This window comes from Ovis canadensis, chromosome 6 (assembly GCF_042477335.2).
Source record: "Ovis canadensis isolate MfBH-ARS-UI-01 breed Bighorn chromosome 6, ARS-UI_OviCan_v2, whole genome shotgun sequence".
Taxonomy (NCBI): domain Eukaryota; kingdom Metazoa; phylum Chordata; class Mammalia; order Artiodactyla; family Bovidae; genus Ovis; species Ovis canadensis.
In genome coordinates this window covers 75975268-76002417 of record NC_091250.1, presented here as the reverse complement: position 1 = coordinate 76002417, position 27150 = coordinate 75975268, and the positions used below count along the sequence as shown (strand labels likewise).

Sequence of the window (27150 nt, the reverse complement as noted above, 5' to 3'; positions counted from 1 at the left end):
GAGGAACTGTGCCAACCCTTCACCCAGTACCAACTCTTTCCAGTGCCAACTACCATCTCCCTGACTCCTGCACTTTACCAGAGGATGAGGGAGGAGTTCAGAATGGCTGAACTGGGGGGAACATTTGGTGGCGTGGCTCAATTGCAGAGCTTTGGACACTTCCAAGGACACACACAGGGCAGCTGCTGCTGGACTATACACTTGTTTCCCATACACCACACAGAACCTTTCATGGCGGTACAATACCTAGACTGCCAATCCTGCAGAGGAGTGACTCCATGTTGGTAGTAGCACAGATGTTCCACATGTGTTGAACTTACCTGGTGAGCTCTTTATTGTCTTTAGATTTCACAGGAGGAACCAAACAAATGGGCTGTATAGTCTGTCTCAAAAGCACCAGTAATTTTTATTTTATAGAAGCATAAAGTAGAGAAAACAAGGTGGGTGAAGCTTCAGAAGATCTGGGTTTGAATCCCAACTTGTGTCTTGGTTTGTGCTGTAGCCTTGGGTGATATGATATGATAGCTGCTTAGTTGTGTCCAACTCTTTGTGACCCCACAGACTGTAGCCCTCTAGGCTCCTCTATCCATGGAATTCTCCAGGCGAGAATAGTGGAGTGGGTTGCCATTCCCTTCTCCAGGGGATCTCCCTAACCCGAGGATCAAACTAGGGTCTCCCGCATTGAAGACAGATTCTTTTACCATCTGAGCTATGATACTGTTCTCTACGATCCTGCAACTCAACCTCTCCTGGCTACAATTTCCCATCTGTCAATAGGAACAACTATTCCTACTCTACCCAACCTCTCAGGGATGTTGTGGGGATCCTGAGATTATAATTGGGTGTATATTAGGTGAACTGTACAATATTCTTCATATACAGAGATTTTCATGAACAGAAATATAATGGTAGCCTTGCTCAACTGCCCAATAAAGAGTGATCGCTCTTCATCCAGTAACGAGCGGAAAGATTCCCCAGAAGGAACCTTGATGCATTTTGGGCTTTGCATTTCCATGGAACCATCGGCACACTACCTATTGTCTGTAGAGAGATAATAAATTGTACATGTATCTTTATGGCATAGACAAATGGACTACCCTTAGTTATTTAAGTTCTCTTAACCAAAAAAGATGGTTTTGCAGAGTCATGATGACTAGTTGAAATTATGGCTCTCAGAAGGAATTTACTTCTTTAAAAATAGTTGCTTTGACTGTGTGTGTGTGTGTGTGTGTGTGTGTGTGTGTGCTTAGTTTAAATAAGTCTGCATGCAGAAGTGCTTTTAAAATATACTCCACATAATTTTAACCTAAGCACAATAGTTTAATTGAGATTGACAGGCAAAGTACAATGTTATGAAAGAAAATGTCATCATCTTTGTTAAGAGCATGAAAGCGGCTTTAACATAGTATTTACCTGTCATTTGAGAGTGTGAGGTTACTGAGCTAATCTGGAGAAGTGGCCAGACTGCTCTACTGTTTCTGGGAAAAAGAGTAGGTGGGCACAGGTGAAATCACAAATGAAAACTCTATAGCAAGTAGAACTAAGTGATCTATGTCTCTTACCACACACCAGAGAAGACTTGAGACTTATCGAAGAGAAAAATCTAAAATTGCCTTGGGTGGTTGATTCTGAGAATGAGGCAAGCCTCCTGTTCTGTGTAAGCCGAACATGAGGTCCTAATGTTCAGTTTCCCAAGGGTCATCACCCTATAAGGGACTGAGTTGTCGCCGCAGCATCTGTCCACAGGCATTTCCTGACTCAGTAATTTCTCTGCAGGACGAGGACGGGGAAGAGGGCGGGCTCCTGCCTGCGGTGTAGACCTTGGTCACAGCTGTGCCGCGGTGACAAGAAGAGTAAAACTAAACTGCCGAGAGAAGGGCTTGAGTTTATCTGTGAGTTTCAAGCGTCTGTGGAACTTGAATGTGTCTCTCGTCTCCTGAAACTGGCACATTGGCAAGGCTTCTGAGCAATGAGATGCACTATAGGTTTCCCCCATTTTGCTGGGTAATGTTTGCTCTGGTTGGGAGGGGATTGGTGTATATCTGGTGGTTTGGCCTGTGTTACTTGAGGTCGTTCTGTCCCCTGTTGAACTGAAAACCCCACTCTTCAAACCTTCCCCTTGATTCCAGGTTTTTCATATGTTTACCAGGCTACTGATCCCATTGTCTTCCATGCATGTCTTAATCATGCAATACATGAAGCTTGTGAAATGAAATATCCATATTATATAAACTGCAATAATCAGCTCTTGACAGATTTCTACAAAATCTATGTCGGTAACTTCCTTCAGTGTCCTGAGACATTTTACAAAGAATCACTGTCAGTGTTTCAGAGAGAAAGAAAAAATGAGATACTTATCTATACTATTTCTCCATTCTAGTATTGCATGTGCCTGGAAGCCAACCAGAATTCTAACAGGGTTTAAAATATCAGCCAGAATGTACTAAATATATAGTAGAGGCTAAGATTAAATTTCCTTTGGTTTACTTAGATAAACTGGGCTTGGGGTTAGTTTAGGGGGAGGAAAGGGATCACTGGTCTAATAATATTAATATAATTTATTGCCCTTAAATAAATCTTCTCTTGCTTTCCCCTTCAGTTAGTGCCTTTCAATGATTTTTATCATATCCAGAGAGTTAGGCAGTATTCAAGTCAATTAAAAGTCATCTTGTTTGAATATGTCTAAAAAAAATTATCATGATAAATTCGTCATCAAATCACCCACATTTCTCTATACCATGAGAAAATATAAACGAAGCAGTTCAAACCATTCCCGTACATTCTCCCTAAATTGAATAAATATATGGGGTTTCCCAATGAAAATGAATTTACTTTTATCAGTCCCAAACAGCATTACTTTGTCTGAAAATCAAGTAGATGAGGATGTTTTCTGTTTGATGAAAACCAATTTCTGCTCTTAAGTTTCAGACAAATCTGCCAAGTTCCCATGTCACTCCTGGACCCATTTGAGTATTCCTGGAAGTGCTCCAGATTCAGCCCAGCATAGCAAGAAGCACAGGCTTCTGGGACATTTCTTGGGCCTCATTTATGGCTGAAAGAGCTCTTCAGAGCTCTCTGCACCTGTCTCCCTACTGACATTGACAGAAGCAGAGCCATTATTGCTGAGGTGCTACAACTCTTTTTTAAAAAAATATTTATTTATTTTTAAATGAAACAAAGATGAATATTTTTAATAATAAAAGGTACAATTCACAAAAAAGACACCTAACAACAAAGAAACAAAGATACATAAGGCAAAAATCAAAAGAAATATAAAGGAAAAGAAAAAAATATATAACCACAGTGAGACAGATTAATATATCTCTGAGAACATTTTATCAAGTGCAGGAAAAATAAGAATAGGAGCATCTTAAATGATTTCATTAATAATTCAAATATAATAGATTTACACATATTAATCTTATATCCTATACATGCTCAGTCATGTCCAACTCTTTGCAACCCAGTGGACCATATCGCTCCAATCTCCTCTGTCCGTGGGATTCTCCAGACAAGAGTACTGGAGTGGGTTGCCATGCCCTTCTCATATCCTACACAAATATATTTAAAATTTTGTATCTCATAATGTTGTTATTAGACTTTCATAGGGTATTTTTAAAAACTGGCAAAAAGATAAACATTACTAAATTTCAAAAAGTAAAATTCTTTTCTTTTTGTGATGCAGTTATACATATACACACATATTATTTTTGAAATTATTTTCCATTATAGGTTATTACAAGATATTGACTACAGTTCCCTGTGCTATACAGTAAACCTTTGTGGCTTGTTGCATACCTATTTTTTTGAAATTAGAAATCTAGCATTCTATTCATACTAAGTCAAATAAGTGGAATCAAAATATCATAAATTTTTTAGTAGGGCAAAAATTCATAAGTTTTCTAAAATATATATTATATTCTACAACTCTTAAAAAAATATAAGGCTGCTGGCAATATCCAGGCTCCTTCTCTTCTGCCTCATTCCTTATCTTTCTTTCCTAGCCTCTGCCTAGACTCCAGGACTAAAGTCCTGCCATCAGGGCGTTCATGTTTCCTTGGCTCAGGGTAGAGAATCACCATGATCCCATGCTTTAACTCCATGAATTCCAACTACCTTCTTATATACATGGCTTAATTATAGGGACGAATTTTATATGTGACTGAGGTGCCATGACTTCACCATCATACTTTGAACTTAGACAATTATAGTTTACTGCTTAATTTGTGAGAATAAAACTATGTAAGTTTTCCTGATTATAGACATATGGACCTGGGTGGAGTCCTCAGGGTAAGTCCCCTTGCTTCAAACCAGAAATGGACATTAGCTGTCTTTCAAAGATGATGTTTGTTTGTCTTGACCTCAAAAATATGAAATATAAACAAAAAGCTGGACACATTTCTAAAAAAGAGAGACTGACTTTTCTCTACCTTCCTTATCCCATTGCTTCTCCTTGGGGAAAAGAGGAGGCCGTGACATAAATCTTATCAACATTCCTTCTCTTGGTGGGAGACTTTCCTTAAAGATAATTTAGTCTGATTCCTCTATCCAACAGATGAAGAAGGAAAGCCCAGAAAGTTTCAAGGAATTATAGGTGTCTGATAAGGAACTGCACTGGGACCTCAGACTCCCTATGTCTAATAGCACTTTAAGCATTTCGTCACCATGTCTCTGGGTCATTAAACCACCTTGGGAACATGGGCAACATTTCAGATGCCACGTTTTCAGCTACTCCATACAGGCCTCTGGAGTGCTGTCCTTGTGCTAAAATAACATCTGTGTTTTCTACTCTTTCCACAAGGCCAGTACGTGTAGATAGGCCACACTCCCCGCTAAGGCTGCAGAATATCTCTGCACTTTGAGGAAGGCTGTGGCCAGGAGAGAGGTGGGGTAGGGCAATGGTTTTCAAGTTGTTTAGCCATATTAAGAAATACATTTTATATTGTGATCCAACTCCCAGGTAACTTGACTATGAAGAGGCAAGTATATGTATACAATGTAACTGAAATAAATTCCATAGAAAAACACTCACCTTTATTATTTCAATGAATTTAGCTCTATTTTATACACACACACACACACGTAGTTTGTGACCCACTGAATTAATTTTCTGTCCCTTTAATGAAAAGAATATCAGCCTGAGGCTTTACTCAATGGGAATGTTTCTGGCTTTCCTCATCATGCTATTCCTGTCCCAAATACAACCAAGCATATTTATTTCTTAATGTGGATCCAGCCATACCCTATAAAACATTTCACTGGGAACCATGTTGGTTGGTACTCAGCACGATCAAAGGGCTTTCCCGTGGGCATGGGTGTGTCCTAGGAGAGCAGATGCTCTTTGAGGACTGGGCTTGTAGCTCCTCTTTCAAGCTGCTGAACTGTCTTTTGGGTCTCCTCTCCATCTCCCTTACCAAATAGGAGTAATCAATAAATGATTCCAGACCAACCCATTCTACTCTATGCTGTGACCTTGAGCAAGTCATTTAAACTCTTTGAGCCTCAGTCCTTTGATGTATAAAATGAAAACTCTCATTCTACCTCACAAAGCTGTTGTGAGCAAAAAAAAAAAAAAAGTTAAATGAGAAACTGCCTTCTCAATTTTAAAGTAAATGTTACATATAATTATAATTTTACCTATAACACTGGAGGGCATGACACATTAAACATACAATGACAAAGAGAACTGGATCTCTGAGAGGGTTCCTAATGCTTCTGCAATTCTCTGGTATTTAATAAACTCACAATACATTAATATATTCTAAAAGCAGATTATTAAATCTATCAGTGTCTATATAAAGTTATAAGCTGCTGCCTAACAAACTGCCTTAAAGCTTAATGATTTAAATTCATAGAGAAAAAAGTAAAACAGTGGTGACCAGGGGCTGGAAAGAAGGAAGAGTGAGGAGTTCGTGTTTAATGGGGATAGAGTTTTAGTTTGAGATGATAAAAAAAGTTCTGGAGACGTACCATGGTGATGGCTGCACAGTGTGAACGCCACAGAGCTCTATACACTTAGAAAATGGTTAAAATGGTAAATTTTGTTATGTATGTTTCATGATAGAAAAGAAACACTTAATGACTTAAAGCCACCACCCTTTTGGAGTCAGGATTAGGGGCAATGCTCAGCAGGTGTGGGTCATCTTTGCCCTTTGTGATGTCTCAGTGGGCAGTTCAGATGGCTTCACTGACCACTGTGAGGCTGGCCCTTAGCTGAGGTGCCTCTGTTTTCCATGTGGCTCTCAACCTCCGAAGCTTCTCATTACCTGCAGCCTCTCTCTACAGCTGGATAGCCTGGACTTCTTTACAAGGCAGTTGGGTTCTGAGAACTCAGAAGCTCCGGATCTCTCAGGGCTTCCCAGGTGGCGCTAGTGGTAAAGAACCTACCTGCCAAGGCAGGAAACCTAAGAGATGCAGGTTTGATCCTTGTCAGAAAGGTCCCCCTGGAGGAGGGCATGGCAACCCACTCCAGTATTCTTGCCTGGAGAATCCCATGGACAGAGGAGCCTGGAGGGCTACAGTCCATGGGCTGGCAAAGAGTCGGACACGACTGAAGTGACTTAGTGTGCACATGTCAGATCTCTCATGGACCTGAAGTCCCAGAAAGTTGCTTCCATCGTATGCTATCGGCCAAGCAAGCCATTATGCTGGCACAGATTCAGTGTGGAAGGGGACTGCACAGGGCATGCATCTGGGGAGGCATTGCTCACGGAGGGCATTTTCTAACAATGTACCACAACCTCCACGCCACTTTGGTAGGATCTCTTCCCTGCTCTGCTTATCTTGAATTCTGTTCTAGCGCAATTTCTACAGATGAGCAAGGTAGTGTGGTCTTTTACAGGAGGCTTCAAATGTTGGCTCTGCCATTTGTTGGTTGTGTGACCTTCGGCAAGTTATCCACCATCTCTGGGTCTCAGGTTTTTTTGGTTGTTTGTTTTTTATCTGTAAACTGGAGATGGCAATAGTATTTATCGCATTGTGCTATTCTGAGTACTGAAGGAATGAATCTGAGTAGAAAACAATAACAGTGCCTGGCACAAAGGAAGAACTATATGAGCATTTGCTATTGTTGTTATTGTTGTCCTTTTTTGTTATAAAACAAATAAGGGTGATACGGTGGGAAAGGGAATATTTAGGGCGAACTAAGGCAGAAGTCTGGAAACTTATTTAAGTACACAGGACCTCCCTGCCTCAGAGTTCTCACTTACATCTAAATCCCCTGCTGACATTTAAGCCTCTTCCCTTTTGTTCTGCCCACAGGAGACATGGAGAACAACTGATCAACATCTCCTCATAATAATCCCCTGAACACCTGAAGACAGCTGTGAGCGCTTAAAGATTTGCTGAGGCTAATCTGAACACAGGTAATTGAGTTGATGATATGTTCAAAGGTGCATAAACCTGTATTTGGCACATGTGTTGTGTATTAGGGCACCTCACACTTCTCTTCACCCCTTAGAAACTGGAGTGGTGGGTCTTGTCTGCACACAGTTAGGGGGTGAGTCTCCTTTTGCTGAGCAGAAAGCTGAGGAGGAGGACAATACAGGCAGGGCCCGAGAGACGCCCTGTGCGTGGCAGCCTTCTGGTTCACACGAAGAGCTAAACTCAGGAAGTGATAATGTGAGCAGTTAATTAGCACCTACTGTTTATTCCAGTGAGTTCTTGCCACGCTCAACAGTGGCCCTCACTCCTAATCCAATTGACACTTTTCAGTCCTCAGCTTCCTAGAGGGCCCTGTCACATTTGCAACCCTCTCCTATTTTGGAGTGAGGCAGGACATTGCAGTTTTCACAAGTATTGGAGCCAGAATGCCTGGATTAGAATCCTGGCTCTGCCACTTACCAACTGCATGACCTGCTGCAAGTTACCTGGCGGGTGAGTTTCATCTTCATCTATAAAATGGATTTGATAATAGTGCTAAATTATTGGGTTGCTTGAAATATTTTTTAAAAATTTTTTCTTAGCACAATGGGGAGACATAGTAAGAAGTCAAAATATTTTTAAACTCTTCCCCACTGACTTTCGGGACAGTGCTCCTCTTCTGCCTATTAGACTACGCTTTCTGTACCTCTTTTGTCAACCCTTTTCTTTCACCCATCCATGAAAAATCAGCAGTTCCCCCAAGGTCCTACCTCAGATCCTCTACTCTTCTCATTTTGTGTTACCTCCTAGATGATTTGTGTTCACGGTCTCAATTACCATCTATACACTGATGTTTTGCAAACCTTGGTCTCTAGGCTACCTTTCCATTGTAGAATATCTCTATCTGGATAGTACAAAGTTTCTTAAATTCAGAAGTTCTAAAATTAGGATATCTACCCCTGACTATGATGAAGTAGAAACTAGTGCCAGATGAGCCATCGCACCACTTAAAAAAAAAAATCACTAAACTGAGCAAAATATTTGAGTCAACTGTTTCAGACAGTACAAGTCTGTGGTCCCTAAGAGAAACTGAAGAGGTGAGGCCCAGAATCACTCTGGCTTTTTATCTGGGGAATATATCCCAACTAAGAAACAGTGGTGGAGAAGGCAATGGCACCCCACTCCAGTACTCTTGCCTGGAAAATCCCATGGACAGAGGAGCCTGGTAGGGTGCAGTCCATGGGGTCGCTGAGGATCAGACACGACTGAGTGACTTCACTTTCACTTTTCACTTTCATGCATTGGAGAAGGAAATGGCAATCCACTCCAGTGTTCTTGCCTACAGAGTCCCAGGGATGGGGGAGCCTGGTGGGCTGCTGTCTATGGGGTCGCACAAAGTCGGACACAACTGAAGTGACTTAGCAGGAAACAGTGAACTGAGGAACTGGCTGAGCTGAGCAGGCAGAGATTGGAGTTTGGGGTAACTGAGCAGTTAAAATTTGCAAGGTGGGGCATTGAGAAAAGGGAGCTTTGCAGAGGGAGGTCTCTAAAAATTCTGTGTGAATCCCCTGTTGGTGCTTAACTAAAAGCTGGTTTGATATGTGTAAGGCGAGACTATCATAGGATTACCAGATACCAGCTTCTGTGGGGTTGAAAGCCAAGCAGGGTTATTAGAATTCAAGCAGTGATAGGGTCATAGAAGTTTGGGTGCAGCCTAAGTGGAGAGCCACAATTAACACTTTATTAATAACACCTCAGGCATCCAGCTGCGATGCCAGACAGAACACAGTTTAAAAGTAAGGATCATGGGAGCTCCCCCTGTGGTTCAGTGGTAAAGAATCTACCAGCAGTGCAGGAGACATAGATTCAACCCCTGATCTCAGAAGATCCCGCATGCCACGGAGCAACTAAGCCCATGCTCCGCAACTACTGAACCTGTGCTCTAGAGCCTGGAAACCGCAACTACCGAAACCCACAAGGCCTAGAGCCTGTTCGCTGAGAAAAAAAAGAAAATAAGGATCATGTTCTGAAGCAGTATTTCTCAGTTGGTCATTCCCAACTTGAAGCATTAGCATCACCTGGAAATTTGTTAGACATATAGTTGGAGATACGAATTCTAGAGTCCTACCTCAGATCTACTCAATCAGACTCAAAGGAAAAAGCCTAGAAATCTGGGTTTTTAACAAACTCTTCAGATGATTCTGATACATGCTAAAGTTTGAGAACAACTGCCCTTAAAGGAAGGCCTATGACTAGAACCACCCTAACAACAAGCTTGGAGAAGGCAATGGCACCCCACTCCAGTACTCTTGCCTGGAACATCCCATGGGTGGAGGAGCCTGGTAGGCTGCAGTCCATGGGGTTGCTAAAAGATGGACATGACTGAGCGACTTCACTTTCACTTTTCACTTTCATGCATTGGAGAAGGAAATGGCAACCCACTCCAGTGTTCTTGCCTGGAGAATCTCAGGGACGGGGGAGCCTGGTGGGCTGCCATCTACGGGGTTGCACAGAGTTGGACACGACTGAGGTGACTTAGCAGCAGCAGCAGCAACAACGAGCTTGACGAGATCACAGGGGAAACTGTGAAGGCTGAGCACACTGTCAGAGGGCTTGGGAAGACAGATTGGGCTTCCCAAACATCTACTCTAAAAAAAGAAAAAGAAAAAAAAAAACCTTCCAAAATAAAAAACTAAACAAACGCCTACACAAATTCAAAGTGGTCAAACAATAATTGAACTACCTACTAGAACAAAAATCAAAACTTTCAGAGACAAATAACAGACTACAAAATCCACAATTTCTACAGTGCATCATCTGTAGCCTTAAATATGACAATAAAAAATTACTACACAGACACAGGAAAACAAAGTAGAAAATAGAAGTTGACCTTAAGATTACTCAGATATTTTACCTAGTAGACAAAGACATTAAGATAGCTATTATAAAAATATTCAAAGAATTAAAGGCAAAAATGTTCAAAATAAAGAAAAATATGATCAGGATGAGTAAAGTAGGAAATAGGGAATCTTGATGATGAAAACTATGAAAAAGAAGCAATGTAAGCTCTAGAACATTTTAAAGTAAAATAAGTACACAGTTCAGTTCAGTTCAGTATCTCAGTCGTGTCTGACTCTTTGCAGCCCCATGAACCACAGCACGCCAGGCCTCCCTGTCCATCACCAACTTCCGGAACCCACCCAAACCCAAATCCATCAAGTCGGTGATGTTCATTAATGGCTTAACAGCAGGTGGAAGATGAGTCAGTAAACCTCAAGATTAATCAATACAAATTATCTGATTTGAAGAACAGAAAAAAAAACTGGAGAAAAATGAATAGCTCCTCTGAGACCTTTGGGACAATATCAGACATATGTATAATTGGTGCCTCGAAAAGAGACAGTGAAAATGGGACAGGAATATAATCGAAAGAAAAATTTTCCTGAAGTTGTTGAAACAGTCAACTTAAACCCCCATAGCTCAGCAAACTCCAGGCAATATAATTAGAAAGAAAAACTATACCTAGATACATCATTGTCAGACTGCCAAAAAACACAAAAATAAAAATTTGAAAGCTGCCAGAGAAGAATAATGCATTACATATAGAACAACAACCACATGGAGAGGACCAACTTCTTGTCAGAAACTGAGAAAACAGAAGACAATGAATGACAGTATCAAAGTGCTGAAAGAGTCCTGCACCAAGTTCATTACCTTCCCCACCCCTCGATTTGCTCATCATTCTTAAATCTCTATTTGAATTCCTGGTCACTGTTCATTTGACTGTCCAAGTCAGAAAACTGGGAATCATTCTAGATACCTATTTGTCCTCTCTCCTTATATAATTGCCCAGCAGATCTTTTGACCCTACTTTTAAAATGTCACTGAACTAGTCCAACCTGTTCATCCCAATTTCCATTGCTTTAGGTCAGGCTCTTCCTACCTAATCTTGAGAAGTCAGATTGCCTGAGTTTGAATTTTGCCTTATTAGCTGTAACTTTGGGCATATTCGTAGACTTTTCTGAGTCTCAGTTTTCAGATCTATAAAATGGGAATACATCATCATCACCATCATCATAAACCTATCTGTGGAGATTTTAAGATTGCACAGAAATTTTCCATCTCCTCCATAACAATCCAGGTGAACTGGGTTATGCTACAGCTACAAATATTCTTCAAATCTCAATGACTTACAACTGTGACTAACTGCACATGCCTGCTGGAAGTCAATGGGAGCTCTGCTATCAGTTGTTCTCACTCTGGAACCGGGGCTAAAGGAGAAGCCACTGTGTGGAATGTTGCCAGATGCCATGGCAGAGAGAAAGCAAGAGCCAAACAAATTTTGTTCTAGTTCTTAGTTCTTAAAGGCTGCTAGTTCTCAAAGTTTCCTCTATTACTTTGACTGAATTGGGTCACACAGCCAGCCATATCCAACTTCAGAAGCAGGTCAGAAAGTAGTTTTACTCTATGGTCTGAACAGGATGTGGTAGTAATTAGTGCTGGTATCTAAGTATTTCTGGTTCTCCTTTTGGGCTCATGGTAGGGTGGTACTTCCCTGCCTTCCTGGAGTTGGTTGTGGCCATGTAAAACTGGGGCAGAAGCTTCGAGAGTCTACACACAATGAACCACACTCCTGGCCTACTACTGGGACGGTGACACCCACCCCCCGCCTCCCTCCTGTGAGGTATATATTGAGGTGAAGTCTCCATTATTCCAGGATTCTATGTGACTGTGAGAAGAATTGCTCCCCGGCCAACCTGCGTGTGACATATGGTAGGAGCAAAGAATTATTTTAGTTGTTTTATGCCACTGAGATTTTGGGGTTATTTCTTGTCACAGCATAACCTAACCTGTCCTGACTAGTATAGTAGCTTAAAAAATAATTGTGAGGATTAAATGAGATAACTTTTGTCAAAGGCTTGGCACATGATTAGCACTCAGTGTATATTAGTAATTACCATTCTTGCTTAAACTCTTGTACTAACCTCCTAACCACTGATGTCTGACCCTGTCCAATTTTCTCCATCCGCTCCATTGTCTCCAGAGACATCTTCCTAAAACGCTAAACTAATCGTTTACTTCCATCAGATAAAATTGAAATCTTCAGTTTTCTCCTGACTTCGATAAACCTTAAATTCCCTTGTAGGGATCAAGACCTTCCATGGCCTGAACTCTGCCTACCTCTCCAGTCTCATTTCACACTCGCCCCTCAGTTCCTCTGGAATCAGCCACATCGGGCAGCCAGTTCTTGTTACACTCTTGTATTCATATCATTGCAAATGCTGTTCCTTCTGCCTGGAATGCTCTTCCTTCATTCCAAGGGAACTTGCCCATAAGGCAAACCGCTTATCATTCTTCAAGACAGCTCAGGGATCACCTCCGCTATGTATTTACTCTGATACCCTTGGTAGCAGTTAGCTATAGTCCTCTGTTATGCCCTAACTGTTGGTTTGCTTGTCTATTTTCATTATACTGTGGCCCTCAATGGCAAAGGTTTTGCCCGCTTCATTTTTGCACCCCCAGTGCCTAGTACTACGCCTTCCATGAGCCAAATATGTGCTTGTGTTAGTCGCTCAGTTGTGTCTGACTCTGTGGCTCCATGGACTGTAGCCCGCCAGGCTTCTCTGTCCATGAGATTTCCCAGGCAAGGACACTGGAGTGGGTTGCCATTTCCTTCTCCAGGGATCTTCCCGACCCAGGGATCGAACCCACATCTCCCACATTGGCAGGCGAGTTCTTTACCACTGAGCCATGAGGGAAGCCCTACATTGAAAGAGTGAATAAATGAATATTTATTGAAATACTGTTTCTAATACAAGTCATTAATTAGGGCACACCACCGTGGGCAAAGTTTCCAACTTTTCTTCCTAGACACGACAGAACCTAAAAATAGAAAATATTTTCAAAATAAGAGCAAACAAAACTAAGGTAATTTGTAATTACACATTTTTTCATTCTGAAGAGTCCAGTACTGATCTCCAAATTCAGTACCATGGTGGTCACATAAGTGGCAGGGTAATGTAATAGGTAGAGGTGATGACTGTTACATATAATGCTTATTTTTTGACATGTTTGACTACCTGAGATACTTTATATGACAATATTTTTGATATAATGAAAAAACAAACCATCAACAGATAAAGCATCTCAGGAATATGTGTCTAATTAGTATTCTATGGGTGCATTTTCTTTTTCGAATTGTGGTTTTCATAGCCTTGAACATCTGCAGTCACTTTTCTGGTAGGATTGCTACCCTTTCAATAGCAGATATTTACTTTGCTTTAATCTGCAACTTCCTTGAGAGTTCTTTTGTCTCTCTTGTTAAGAATGGTAGCCTTTTTCTGTCAAGTTTTCAGAACTTAAAAAAAATAATTTCTTAACTTAAGGCCGTGCTGAGTCTTCACCGCTGCTCAGGTTTTTTCTCTAGTTGAATCTAGTGGTGTCTCCTCTCAGATTGCAGTGCTCAGGTTTCTCACTGTGGTGGCTTCTCTTGCGGAGCACAGGCTCTAGGAGCTGCACCTTCAGTTGTTGCAGCATGTGGGCTCAGTAGTTGTGGCTCCTGAGCCCTAGAGCCCAGGCTCAGGAGTGTGGCGCACGGGCTTAGCTGCTCTGAGGCATATGAGATCTTCTCAGCCTAGGAATTGGACTCATGTCTGCTGCATTGGCAGGCAACTACTTTACCACTGAGCCACCAGGGAAACCCTGAGTTTTCAGAACTTTGTACCTCCACTTTCACCATAAAATTCATAACCATTACAAAGGGTATTATCTGAGATTTTTCCAACAAAACTTTCTGTTCATTGAGTCCATGACTTGATTTCTGTGGACCATAATAAGCTCCAGAATGCTTATATTGCTTCCCTGGCAGCTCAGTTGGTAAAGAATCTGCCTGCAGTGCAGGAGGATTGTGCACAGATCACAAGGATACTGGAGTGATTTGCCATACCCTGGAGAAGGAAATGACAAATCACTCCAGTATCCTTGTCTGGAAAATCCCATGGACAGGAGAGCCTGGTGGGCTGCAGTCCATGGGGTCCCAAAGAGCTGGGCCACAACTGAGTGACTAACAGTCTCACTTTCCATATTGCCCATTACTATCAAACTATCTTGGTTTTGCAAGACTGAGGTAAACCAAAAGCAAAATTCTTAAATAAGAGAACTCTAAAAACTTTAAGAAATATATCTTAAAGATTTATAAAGATCAGATGGAGCAGAAGTTGAGATGAGGAGGGCATGTGATAATCAGTAAGAATAGGAATCTTGAAACCTGAGTATAAATCAGCCTACGTGTGGGACTTCCCTGGTGACCCAGTGGTTAAGACTTTGAGCTTCCAATGCAGGGGACACAGGTTTAATACCTGGTTGGGAAACTAAGATCCCACATACTGCATGGTACAGCCAAAACTAAAATCATTTAAAAAAAAGAAAGAAATTATGATAATCTCTACAGAGATGGTAATCTCTGTAGAGGAACAGGGATGCCCAGGAGGAGGGGAGGAGCAAGGATGGCCAGGAGAGGGGGCTGGGTGAGCACTGAGAGGGTGGGGACTCCTGGACAAGGAGCAATCTCAACAAATTAAGCAGCAGACTTAAATGGCAAAAGACCCTGATGCTGGGAAAGATTGAAGGCAGGAGGAGAAGGGGGCGACAGAGGATGGGATGGTTGGTTGGCATCACTGACTCAATGGACATGAGTTTGAGTAAAGTCTGGGAGCTAGTGAAGGACAAGAAACCCTGATGTGCTGTAGTCTATGGGGCTGAAAAGAGTCAGACACGATTGAGCAACTGAACAACAACAACAACAAAATCAGCCAGTGTGTGGTACAGTACAGGGACCCAGGGTGACTTGGAGAAGGTATTCATATAGGAAACTGGGTATTCATATAGGGTAGATCTTCAGAGAAAAGAAAACATGGTTAATGATGAGATAAGTATAGCTCCCAGTTAAGTAAAGGCATGACTCAACTTTAACACTTCTGAGAAAAAATCGTGGTGCCACCCACATGGGCTTGTCTTTAGATTTGGAAGCTGGGGTAACTGCGCTTAGCAGAGAGAAGGAAAGAGAAGAGCAGAAACACAGTTCTGGGGCGAGAAAAGGACACCTCCAAAAATACTCATCTCTTCTCATACACCAAGGACAGAGGTGTTTTGACCTGCCAAAGACAAAAATGACTTCAGCCATAGTCAGTGATTTCAAAAGTAAATTCCATGAAAAGAAAGAGGTGGAGCAATGGCACAGCCATGTCAGCATTGGTGGAGAAATGTGTTATGTCATGTGACTGCACCGACATTTTAGGTTCCGATAATCTGTGGAATTATCAAGGGGACCCATCCAGCATTTAGCATATTGTGTCTGCAAGAAAACATGTTCTTGATTGAAAACAAGACTGGAGTATAGGCTATTTTTCATGTGTGGCATCTTGTATCCAAGAAGCCACTTCTTTCAAGTGTATAACATCTTTAACAGAATATGACTAGTCACACAGTACAGAGGAACTGGCAAATTAAACATTTAATGGTCACGGAATGGAAATATCTATTTTTATTTTATAAAGAAACTAACTGCCTAGATACAAGGAACAATGAAAGGAATGTAGTTATGAAGTCAGTTCTTTCTTGGATTGGCTCTGAAACACTTTGAACATATGAATTGTTTGTTGTTACTAATGAAATGTGTTTTAGAGAGAGGTCACATCAGATCACAAAGCAAAATTAAATATAATTAGCCAGGAGTTCCCAACATTGATCAATTCAGATTGTGATACTGTAGGTTTTGGACTTCTATTTCCTAAACTTGCTTCAGGTATAGTTCAGTAGGGAATCTGATCATTTTTTGTTATTTCAGATAAAAATCAATGAATAAAAGTAGAAGTGATGGGTTCTGTGAAATTATTTGCTGGTATTAAATCAGAGTTCCAAGGATAAGAACATGTCTACTCCCTGTGTGGGGCATCTGTTGGCTCTGTGGTAGCTTGGAAGGCAACCCAAATATTACTCTGATCAAGACATATATTTCCCCAAGTGAAAAGAACGTCTGAAACACCAAAGCTGGAGCCACTGGATTAGCTTGGGATTCAGGAATTTACTGTGACAGAAAATTAGGCCAAGTTGAAAATTTTTTTGCAAGAAGACCAGAGATTAAGGAAGTCTATTTTCAAAATACACTTGAAAAGCCTTAAGAGCATGCCAGTGTAAGAAGTCAGCAAATTGGTGAGATTGAGGATTAACAGCTATGCACGATGATTGTTTGTAATGCCCCTAAACTCAGAGGGTATTTGCTTCTCTGACTCATGTGGGTCAACAAGAGTGCAGTATAGGAGTAAGGTGGGGGAAGGGGTGATGGCATGTAGTTGATAATACCATACTCCAAAATTATTATTGATTTTATATAATTTTAATGATTATGCATAATTTATCTTAAAATTTCAAGTAATCTTAAAGCAGGAGATGTAATCTTTATATTGATTAAATAAATATGTTGGTTAGATGTACCACATGTTGCATGAAAACCACTGAGTGTCCCCTCATTAGACTCCTTTTTGCAAAGAGTTCATGGCAGACCTTTCAAATAGATTAGCCATGATTCCCAATACTTACAATCTTTTAAACTATAATCTCCAGAGCAACAATAAAGTCAATATCTTTCTATCTAACCACTAGTATCTCAAGTTTTACTCTGCAAGGATTTCTGCCCTTTCTTCAAAGTATCTATCTTTGTTAAGGGTGAAAGGGACATAGCCAATGTCCCAGTGGTCCTTTTCCACAGAAAGGTGAAGTCTATCTGCCTTCAAAGTACCAGCTGCCTCTACCCACCACACACTGTAGCTATGTTCAAAAGGAAGAGTATACTAGGAGCAAGCTTCCAGAATACACGGTGCCTCATAAAACATGTTCAGCTGGAGCACAGACCCTTTCAAGTGCATTGCCTAATCCCACAATGACTTATCTGAATGCTCCCTCAGAGCTCTCTCTGAAGGACAGGGTCAGATTGAGGCTTTAAAGTGCTACAAGTGTGTTTCCAGGCGTCTTCATCCAGAACTTCCACTGAGCCAGGCAGTCGGTCTGGTTAGATCACTAGTCTTTGGGTGGGTATCATGACTTCCTGCCCTAAATGCAAGCCCATCAACCTTTTAGGTTTCATTGCCATTACCTCACAAAAGAAGCCAGAAAACTCTAGATCAGTGGTTTCCAACCTGCTTCTTTATCAGAATCTCCTTATTAGCATCACCACATTGCTATTTTATTTGGACTTTTACTGAGTGAGAAAACTCTGTAACTGCAAAAAACAACAAAAAAAAAAAAACCAGTTACTATCAACCTGAGATTGAGATTAGCTTGTTAATCAACTTCTATAGGTATTTCTAGAAAATAATGCTTATATATGAAACATAGTCAATCTTCAGACTTGAGTTGAAGACCCATTTTACTTAAGGCTGTTTTGGTTGCAAATAACAGAAACAAACATTGGCCAGAATAGATTAAAAGGCTCCAAGGAAGAGAGGCACACCAAGCCTTGGGAAGGGTCATGGTCAGTGGCAGTTCATGGCTTCATTCTATTTGTCTAGTTGACAGCAAGAGTCAGCTCATTCCCAAGAGTTACATCCTTCCGCACGGGAAAGACCTTCAAAAACTCACTCAAATTCTATAGTTTTATTTATTTATTTTTCCCTGAAAATCACACAGAATTAGTTAGCTAGGGCTGCCATAACAAAATCACACAATCTGGGTTGCTTAACAGAATTCTGGAAGATGGAAATCCAGGATCAAGGTGCCAGCAGGATTGGCTGCCCTGGCTGACAGATTATCACCTCACTGTGTCTCCACAAGGCATCCTCTCTGTATGCATATCCCTGGTGTCTCTCCCCCTTTCCATAAGAACAGTAGCCATATTGGATTGGGGGTCACCCTTGTAATCTCATTTAACCTTAATTAATTCTTTAAAGGTCCAGTCTCCAAATACTGTCACATTAGGGAGTAAGGCTCCAACATATGAACCTTGAAGGGACACAATTTAGTCTGTAATAGATATTGTATCTGTCTTTTTCTCTGTCGACTTTATAAACTGCTATTGGCTGAAAGTACAAGAATCCCACCAAGCTGGGCACCTTCTAAAGTAGGTACAATTATATAATTTTGATAACTCAGAATTGAACGCCAAGTAAGCATTGATCCCAGGTTGTCACACTTTACAGGAACATCTCCTGGCAGATTTAAGTATTACTACTTCACTAGCTGCTCATTTTGAAGTCCCAGTCAGCAAGGAATTTCATGAGTTTCAAGACATCTGTATGGAAAAAAAAATTTTAATATCTGTGAATTCTTATAAAATATGTTGTTGTCCAGTTGTTAAGTCATGGCCTACTCTTTGCAACCCCGTAAATTGCAGTACGCTAGGCTTCCTTGTCCTTCATTATTTCCTAGAATTTGCTCAAACTCATGTCCATTGAGTCAGTGATATTATCCAACCATCTTATTCTCTGTTGCCCCCTTCTCCTTTGCCCTCAATCTTTCCCAGTATCAATGTCTTTTCCAATGAGTCAGCTCTTCCCATCAGGTGGCCAAAGTATTGAAGCTTCAGCTTCAGCATTAATATTTCCAATAAATATTCAGGACTGATTTCCTTTAGGATTGAAAAGTTTGATCTCCATGCTGTCCAAGGGACTCTCAAGAGTCTTTTCCAGCACCACAATTTAAAGCATCAATTGGCATCAATAGCATATCGAGTATATTCAAGACCAAATTGAGATAGTTCATTCATCTGTTTTTTGACTTACAGATTAGGGAAAAGCAAGGGAACACTACATGCATGGCTGGTTTCAACCAAATTCTTTATTTAAATGACATAATATCAGTCCTTATAGGTTTGGATGCCCCTGTCATGGGGAAAAGATGAGGGAGGTAGGGAAAAGTTATATGTTATTTAGTGAAAACTGAACAAAATCTTATCTAGAGCAGAAAGAAAAAGCATTGAGACTTAGAATTTTACCAAACTTCCAACCAACTTGGACTAAGATTAAAAGAAAAAATACAGTTGACCTATAAATAACTCATGGATTAGGAGTGTCAAACTTCCATTCAGTGAAAAATCTGTGTGTAATTGGCCCTCCTGATCCCTGGTTCCTGGTTTCTCCCTATATGTCATTCCTCCACATGTGCGATCTGGCATCTGTGGATTCAGCCAGCCTCATAGTTGTGTGTGAGTGTATTACCATCATATTTACTGTTGAAAAAAATCTGCTGTAGGTGGACTGCACAGTTTACAACTGTGTTGTTCAAGGGTCTGCTGTATATGAACTCCCAAATCAAAGACAAATATTCAAAAACTGAAAAGACTTTACCAAACGAGGCTAAGGTATAAGAGAATCTAAACTACAACTATATGTAATTCCAATATGTAGTATCCATAATTCAAACCTTACTACTTTAGAAAGGTATGGATTTTTATCTGGTCTTACAGCTTCTGTCCTCGCTAGGTAGGAAAATAAACAAAGTTTTTCACATTTTGGTACATAAAATCATTTTTAGGGTATTGCCTGCTGTTAATTATCACATGAATAATATCATAAAGTATAATATTACTTTATGAGTAGTTTTAAGTATTTCAGCTTCTCAGAAATGAGTAGTTTTAAGTATTAGCTCAAGGAAGGAAACTTCTTTCACTTGCTAAATACCTTGGCATGAACTGGCTCCTCCCAGGCACAGGGACTGCTGCTTCTCAGCAAGAAATAGCCCCAGATATGCCATATTGATGAGCGCACATGAAATAATCATCGACTCCAGCATTTTCCTGATTGACTCTTCCCTGTTGATTGGCTTGCAGTTTAATGTTTTTGCTGCACTGGTTTCTGAATTCAAAGAGCTCTGTCATACCTATTTATTTTCAGAATAAAACAGCCCAAAGTCCATGTTCCAAATTAGCAAGTGCTGTGCCATTGGCAACCCACTCCAGTGTTCTTGCCTGGAGAATCCCAGGGACAGGGGAGCCTGGTGGGCTGCCGTCTATGGGATCGCACAGAGTCGGACATGACTGAAGTGACTTAGCAGCAGCAGCAGTGCCATTTATATGTCCCCATCTGATGCTGGGAGGGATTGGGGGCAGGAGGAGAAGGGGACGACAGAGGATGAGATGGCTGGATGGCATCACTGACTCGATGGACGTGAGTCTGAGTGAACTCCGGGAGTTGGTGATGGACAGGGAGGCCTGGCGTGCTGCGATTCATGGGGTCGCAAAGAGTCGGACACGACTGAGCAACTGAACTGAACTGAACTGATGCCATATAAACCTTAGGGGATCTACATTAAACAGACAAAGTGGAAGATATCTTATTTGCTTATGGAAGATTGTTTTATAGAGGAATCTCTGTCCTCATCAAATCATTGCAGTCCTTTTTTTAATTTTAAAAAATTTTATTGAGATATAGTTGATTTACAATGTTGTATGCCAGTGATTCAGATATATAGATATATATATAATATATCTGAAGATATATTTATCTTCTCTTTAAAAAATATTTATTTGGCTGTACTGAATCTTAGTTGCAGCACAGGGAATCTTCAGTCTTCATTGTGGCATGCGGGATGCATGATCTTTAGTTGCGGGCATGCAGACTGTTAGCTGCAGCATTTGGTTCACTGAAAGGAGTTCCCTGACCAGGGATCAAACTTGGGCCCCCAGCATTAACAGCACAGTGTCTTAGACACTGGACCACCAGGGAAGTCCCTACTTATCTTCTCTTTTAGATTCTTTTTCCATTATAGGTTACTACAAAATATTAAATATAATTCCCTGTGCTATACACAGTAGGTCCTTCTTGTTTATATGTGAGTCTTCACAGTCTTGCATTGACAGCTTTCCTACAGAGAATGAGATAGAAGCCACATTTAGCTAACCATGCCTTAAAGGATCTTGATTTCCAGAGGTCAGTTTGTCTGCACAATCATGACTAAGAGCATTCCTATTTATTTCCACTGTCACTCTTGCTAGTAAGTATGAATGACCATATTGATATCAGAGGGTTGAAGTCAGACTTACAGCAAAGATAAAAACTTTGAAATAATCAACAGTTTTGGTGAAGGGGTGGGAAAATAGGCACTATTACTTTGCCAACAAAGGTCCATCTAGTCAAGGCTATGGTTTTTCCAGTAGTCATGTATGGATGCAAGAGTTGGACTGTGAAGAAAGCTGAGCACTGAAGAACTGATGCTTTTGAACTGATGCTTTTGAACTGTGGTGTTGGAGAAGACTGTTGAGAGTCCCTTGGACTGCAAGGAGATCAAACCAGTCTATTCTGAAGGAGATCAGCCCTGGGATTTCTTTGGAAGGAATGATACTAAAGCTGAAAGTCTAGTACTTTGACCACCTCATGCAAAGAGTTGACTCATTGGAAAAGACTCTGATGCTGGGAGGGATTGGGGGCAGGAGGAGAAGGGGACGACAGAGGATGAGATGTCTGGATGTCATCACTGACTCGATGGACATGAGTCTGAGTGAACTCCGGGAGTTGGTGATAGACAGGGAGGCCTGGCATGCTGCAGTTCATGGGGTTGCAAAGAGTTGGACATGACTGAACGACTGAACTAACTAAACTGATATGGTAGAGAGAGTGTAAATTGATTCAACCTCCTTGGAAGACATCTTGGTAACAGGTGTCAATACTATACATATTTTCTGGCTGAGCAATTCCACTTCTAGAAATTTATCCTGCAGATATATTCACAGACATGCAAAAGAATACATGTTCAAGGGTAATCGTATTGTTGATTGTAATAGAAAAACTTGAAAACTAAATATGTATCAGTAATAAATATGATATACACATTCAGTGGAATACTCCATGGCCATCAAAAAGGATGAGGCAGTTCTCAATGTGCTAATGCGAAAGGATTTCCAATAAACAGCAAGGTAGAGAACAGAATACCATGGCCTCACCTGTGTTAAAAACATACCTTTGAAAATGGTTTACATGATATGTTATCACAGCAATATCCGTACTATTGTCTATGTACAGTGAGTCTTAGGAAGATGTACAAGAGACTAGTATCAGTGATTACTTCTGGGAGCCCAGTGTGTGGATGCCTTGGGTGGGAGAAAAACTTAGTTTTTATTGGTCATTTTTTGTTCCCCTTTAAGTGTTGTAGGATGTTAAGGTTTAGAAAAATCCATGCCACTGTCTAATAAGAGGGTAGACTGGGCTGGGGAAGGAGAGAAGCCTTAAGTGACTCTTTTGCTACTTCTTAGCAGCTCTGCTGAAAGTTGATGGAGGAAATATATTTAACAAGCACTTGTATAGTACTTCTCACTGCCAGGCCCTGTTATAAACATTTGATAAATATTTGATTCAATCCTCACAACAACCCTATGAAAAAGATGCTCTACGAATGAGAAAACTAAGCACAGAGGTTAAATAACTACTTGCCCAAGACCACATTAAAAGAAAGTGGCAGGGACAAGACTTGAACCCTAGCAGCGAGTCTAGAGCTTATGTTCTTATGGATGCTATGTTGTGTATCATGATTTCACGACATGAAAACTGCATGATCTCATGAATGTGGAAACTATAGCCTTGATCATGTTTAACACAGTCAATCCCAGTGTCCTGAAATTAATTCAGAACCCTGGTTGGGGAACTAAGATCCTACAAGCTGTGCGACCAAAAAATAAAAATATCTAGTGACTGTGGTGAGAACAGGATTTGCCTTAGGCCTGACTTCCCAGTCAGTTCACCTTTGTCCCTCACTACCACACCGCCCACAGCGAGGGAGCAGACAAACCTGTCCACCCACTGCTGAGTAACCTTAACCAACCAGGAGCCAAGGGGGTAAAAGGAATAAGTTCTCTCTCTGACTGAAAGGATGACTCAGGTTCTTATTTTTAGAAACCAACATGAAACTATCGGCTGAACAATAGCTAGGTTTTCTACTGAGACCTTGGGCTGTAGGGGTGGCCCTATCTGCTCTGTGGAAATGTATTGGTCTCCTTTTTTAGCTCCAAGCGCTAGACGACTGATTTCCAAACAAGTGGAGCTGAAAGGATTTAAACAGATTAGCATTCTAACAACAAGAAATGGAAGAAAAGCAAATCCTGTGGAGTTTGTTAACATATTGAAACACATTCAATAAACCCCCCTCTCCAAGGCCTAGCTTTTCAAATATTTGCTTTATAAAGATGTGTCAGTTTAAAAGGAAAGAGCAGTTGCCACCAGGATCTGGTCCCATGTCCCTGTGTGACCTTTCTTCCTCCTTCCGGCTTCCTCCACTCCAACCGCAGGGCCCCTGGGCATTCCCCAGAACATGCCAAGCCCTATGCTGCCTCAGGGCCCTTGTGCTTCTGTTCCCCTTGGCCTGGGACATTCTTCCTCTAGTGTCTGCCCTGAATTCACTCAGATCACTGCTCAAGTGGCATCTTGCTGAAGTGTCTTGCCCCAACCATCTTATTTAAAGCAGCTGTGCTCCTGTCTGTCACTCTCTGCTGTATTTTTCTTGATAGCACTTTGATCACTTTGTTATCTTCTGTGGCCCACACAAGAGTGTAAGCTCTAAGAGGGCAGAGATAATTTCTTTGTTTTATTCTTTATTATCTATCCAGTATGCAGAACAATTCATGGCAAATAGCAGAGACTCAGATAATTGTTGAATGAATTAATAAATCAGGAACAAAAGCATTGCATCTGTTTAAAGGTTTCCCTGGTGGCTCAGTAGTAAAGAATCCACCTGCCAATGCAGGTTTGATCCCTGGCTTGGGAAGATCCCCTGGAGAAGGAAATGGCAACCCACTCCAGTATTCTTGCCTGGGAAGTCCCACAGACAAAGAAGCCCGGAGGGCTACAGTCCATAGGGTCGCAAAAGACTCGGACATGACTTAGCAACTGAAAACACACAAAAAAACCAACTTGTCACTCCTGAGGTATCTTTGCATCCACTTTGTTTTCTCTTTTTTAAAGCACTTGTTAACCTACTCAATTCGGAAAAGATACTTGATCATGTGATTGTACAAAGCCCAGAATAAAAAAAGATATAAAACCAGAAACCAACTAAGAATGAAGTTTTTCCTTGCCTTTCAATAGCTGTGTGACCTTAGAAAAGTCAGAGGGATGGTATGGGGAGGAAGGAGGGAGGGGGGTTCAGGATGGGGAACACGTGTATACCTATGGCGGATTCATGTTGATGTATGGCAAAACCAATACAATATTGTAAAGAAATTAACCTCCAATTAAAATAAATAAATTTATATTTTAAAAAAAGACAAAAAAAAAGAAAAGTCGTTTATTTTTCTTGGCTCCAGATTTCTTGTCTTTTAAATGGAGATTAGAGTCTTTTTTCATTTTTTTAAATTGAAATATAGTTGATTACAGTATTAATTAAGTTACAAGGTACAGCATAGTGATTCACAACTTTTAAAGGTTATATTCCAAACTAATACAACATTGTAAAGCAACTATACTCCAATAAAAATTAAATACATAAATAAAGGTTATATTCCATTTATTGTTACTACAGAATACTGGCTATATTCCCTGTGTTATAGCTTGCAAACTATAGAGTCTTCTTTGAAAGATCAAAGCAAATGGGATCTAGAGGTTTCTTCCTACACTAAGATCCTTTGAAATTTAAATTCACTTGGTAGGGAAGCAGGAAATATCAGCTTTACTTTTCCCAATGTTAAACGCAAACAGAGTATGTAACCCTGGGCAAGTCCTTTAACCTCTCTAGGCCTTCAGAGAAACCAACATTTTTTCTGAGGTTCTTATGAGGTCAGGTCGTTGTCACCAGTAGGGGTGGGAATGGTGGGGAGCTAGGTCAACCAGATTTTCTGCTGTTAGTAAGACCTTGATCTCTGTCTGTACAGGGCACGGGTCCACCAGTTGTTGGGTTGGGGTGAGGCTCAACACTAAAATGCTGGTTCAATAAATATTTTCTGAGCACTTGCCATATGCTGTGTGCTGGAGGATACCACAGGGAACACTGCCAACAAGGTTCCTGCCCTCTTACATTCTAATGGTAGGAAATGGACGATAAATAGGTAAAATGATAAATGAATCAAGACAAATAAGTTCTAGGAAGGAAGCAAAAGAATGCTATAATAGACAATAGCAGATGGGACCTGTTGAGGTAACCTGAATCAGGGAAGGCCTTTCTGGAACTTTCAAGGATGAGAAAAGTCCAGCTACAGGAAGAGCATTCCAGATCAAGGGGAAGGAGGGCCTAATTATCTAGGCCTTGAGAATGAAAAGTGACATTCTAGGACCTGACAAAGGCCAGTGTGCAAAGGGTATAGTGACTGAGGGGACAGTGCATGAGATGAGGCATTGAGTCAGGGAGGAGCCAGTCTATGTGCTTAATGTGATCAGTCACCCCTATTGTCCAGAACTGGGGAGTTTTTGAGAATGCGAGACTTTCAGTGCTTAGATCAGGAAAGTCCTGCGTAAGACGAGGGACAAGTTGGTCACCCTCACCATGGTAGAGGGTTGTACTTTATCCTGTCTGCAATAGGCAGTCACTGAACATTTTCAAGTAGGGAAATGATATGTTTTGATCTCTCTTTTTCAAAGGTCACGCTTGGTTTTTGTGTGGCAAATGCATTGGAAAGGAGCAAAAGATGGAAAAAGAGGAGGCCAACTAGCCAATTATTGCAATGTTCCATGCAAGAGAGGATAGTGGGTTGAAGTAGATTGGTGGCATTGAAGATGGAGAGATGTGGATGGATATAAGATACATTTTGGAGATAGAATGAATAGGACTCAGGAATGTATGTTAGTGAAGGGAAAGGAATTAAAAATGACTTTAACTCTTGGACTTCTGATTTTAATAGCTAGGTAATTTTTTTTTTTCAACAGAAGGAAATCTGAGAAGGACTAGGGGTAGAATTTGGGGTAGGAGGGGAATGGAGGTATCTAGAGTTCCATTGGGAGGAAAATGTGATACTTGGAGGGAAGACACTCTTAATGTTAATGTTCAAAGTATTTTGTAAGCAGAAACTAATTAGTTCTCATAACAGTTGTTCTGGGTTGTTAATTACCCGAACCCCATTTTACAGGCTCTGGAGAAGAGCAAGTGTCAGTAATGTGCCTAAGGCTAGAGTAAATTAAACAAATCACAGCAGCACCAATTAATTCCTGGTAGTTTTATGCTTTGCCAGTCTTTTAAAAGAGCAAGTCTTTGGGGGTAGGATGAGTAAATCAAATGGTATTTTGGAAGAATAGGGCATGGATTTTGAGGTTAATAGACCTGGAGTCGTCTTTTGGCTTTGCCCTTTGTTACTGATGTGATATGGACGCATATGTAATAATAATATACTGGAGCCTTCAGGTTCCTATGAAATAATACTTATAGAGTCAAATACTAGACATATTCTTATTTCTGCTGTATCCCCTGCCTAGAAACTTTTTTTCCCCAGAAAACCAACTGTCATCCTATTACAGAGAGCTTCTCTGATCACCCTGTAATAAATTAGCAGCCTTCCACCCCCACTCAACAGCATTCTCTACCCACTTTAGCCTGGCTTGATTTTGCTATAGCATTTATTACTACATGATCTGTTATATATCCATTTCCATAAGATCAGGGATTTTCTCTGTTCTGTTCCCTGTTGCATCTAGAATGATGCCTGGCACAAGAGAGGGCTCAATCGTTGTTAAAGTGAGTGAATAAACTAAACAAAATTTTACATATAGTAAAACTGTTGGCTTGATATCCGCCATGGTAGGAACTCAATAATAGTTATCAGAATAAAAATTGAGAAACACACTCAAGTTTATATATTCCTTGTCTAAGAAACTGTTTTAGCAGTAC

The 27150-nt window shown here is 40.8% G+C and overlaps 1 long non-coding RNA gene across 2 annotated transcripts in view; it reads left to right on the top strand.

Annotated features, from left to right (window-relative positions):
- The window catches only part of LOC138442507 (uncharacterized), a 73902-nt gene that overhangs the window by 41281 nt on the left and 5471 nt on the right, over positions 1-27150 (top strand). Inside the window, exon 3 of one of the 2 annotated variants that reach the window (XR_011257758.1) lies at positions 7261-7364. This is a non-coding gene — a long non-coding RNA (uncharacterized lncRNA). Of the gene's footprint in view, positions 1-7260; positions 9376-27150 lie in introns of those variants that run through there. The other variant, XR_011257757.1, reaches the window with a different exon arrangement.